Genomic DNA, 1,992 nt, shown 5'->3' with positions numbered 1-1,992 from the left:
ACTCAACTTACTTATTTGTAAAATGAGGATAGTGATACTTACCTTACTGGGGTTACTGGAAGGATTAAATGAGATGATATTTATTATTTACCTGGCACCATGTCAGGTTTAATAGACAGTGACTATTGTTATTATGAGCCTAGCATGGTGTCCCCCACACAGTAACTACTTAATAAATGCACACTTGGGATTAGATTAGACACACATTCCAGACCATCAGTTTTCGTGGTTCACACCTGAACTCTTGGGGCAGTTCTGCTTCCATAGGTATTTCTACAAACTCATTCTTCTTAAGAATTTCCTTGGACACAGAGTTCTGCACAGTCAGGGCTACAAGACACTTCTTTGGTTTAATAACTACCCAAAAACAGATTTATTTTATCATAGTTTTTCTTAAGCTAAATTTTATTTCACATCAATAACTATTCTTGTGTGTCATTTCCATCCTATACTAATCTTTTTTCTCAAGACTATTTCAAAGGGGTTATGGGGCAAAGAGGAGTCAGGAGAGAATGCGCCTGTGCCCTGACTTCTCCTAAACTTTTGGTTTAGGAGAGATGTGTATGTGGATCGAGTGTGGAAGGGGAAAACCAGGTAGAGAAACAGCACTGATATTTTGGCACCAGTTGGTGATATTACCATCTTCATTCAGTAGGTTTCTCTTTTTGTCCATGATATGGTTTGGCTCTGTGTCCCCACCTAACTCCCAAATCTCATGTTTAATTGTCATTCCTGTTGTTGGGGGAGGGACCTGGTGGGAGGTGATTGGATCATAGGAGTAGATTTCTCTCTTGTTCTCATGATAGTAGATAGTGAGTGAGTTCTCATGAGATCTGATAATTTAAAAGTGTGTGGCACTTCCCCCTTCACTCTCTTCCTCCTGCTCCACCTAAGACATGCTTGCTTCCCCTCACCTTCCACCATGATTGTAAGTTTCATGAGGCCTCCAAGCTATGCTTCCTGTAAAGCCTGCAGAACTGTGAGTCAATTAAACCTCTTTTCTCCATAAATTACCCAGTCTCCGGTAGTTCTTTATAGCAGTGTGAGAACAGACTAATATAGCCCATTTTTGGTTTATTACAAAAAAAAAATGTTTGTTGAGCTCATTTAATATACTGGGCTGCCTGGTTGATGTAGAGAAATGCAGAGGCTGCAAGGCACAGCCTAGGCCCTGAAGAAACATGAGAGCTGTGAGAGAGAGGGTTGCAGAGTGGATGGTGGGTGGAAGGGATTCTAGTGGAAGAAAACTTGAAGGAAGAGTGCTGGGGACTACAGCAGAAAGGAGAGTATAAGAAAGCAGCAGAAAGGCAGAGTATAAGAGAGAAGCCTGGAAAGTAAGGTGGGACCATATCATGGGTCCAGGAGTTAGAATTTTCATGTCACAAATCCTATCACAAGGAGCATCAGAAAGCAACTATTACCTCACCATGCCACCCTGGCTGTCTCCATGGTGATGCTGGGCAAAGAGGCCAAGCAGAGGCTTCAGTAGCTTTTCAAGGGCAGTCAATTTTCCATCTGCTGGTGCTTTATTCATCTCATGACTTACCTGGAACTAAAGAAGGGTATAGAGCCTGGGATGTCTGAACCAATCTTTTTGAGCCTGCTTTGGAGATAAAGGACTATTTGATCATCTGGATTTGAAAGCCATCAATGGACAGGAACAACATGGAGGTGTGCACTCTGATGGGGATAGGAAATGGGGCGTCATTCAAATATTCCCTAATTGGCCAGGCACAGTGGCTCACACCTGTAATCCCAGCACTTTGGGAGGTCAAGGCAGGTGGGTCACTTGAGCTCAGGATTAGAGATCAGCCTGGGCAGCAAGGCAAAACCCCAACTCTACAAAATATACAAAAGTTAGCTAAGCCTATAGTTCCAGTTACTCAAGAGGCTGAGGTGGGAGGATTGCTTGAGCCTGGGAGGTTGAGGCTGCAGTGAGCTATGATGGCACCACTGCACTCAGGCACCTAGCCTGAGTGACAGAGCAAGACC

General features: G+C 43.6%; 1 pseudogene; it reads left to right on the top strand.

The window, feature by feature from the left end:
• The first annotated feature begins 1,447 nt into the window (after nucleotides 1-1,447).
• LOC115836665 lies at nucleotides 1,448-1,615 on the top strand (annotated as a pseudogene).
• The last annotated feature ends 377 nt before the right edge of the window (nucleotides 1,616-1,992 follow it).

Source organism: Nomascus leucogenys, chromosome 9 (genome assembly GCF_006542625.1).
Source record: "Nomascus leucogenys isolate Asia chromosome 9, Asia_NLE_v1, whole genome shotgun sequence".
Classification (NCBI taxonomy): Eukaryota; Metazoa; Chordata; class Mammalia; order Primates; family Hylobatidae; genus Nomascus; species Nomascus leucogenys.
The sequence above is the reverse complement of the archived record's forward strand: the minus strand, read 5'-3'. Positions and strand labels throughout refer to the sequence as shown.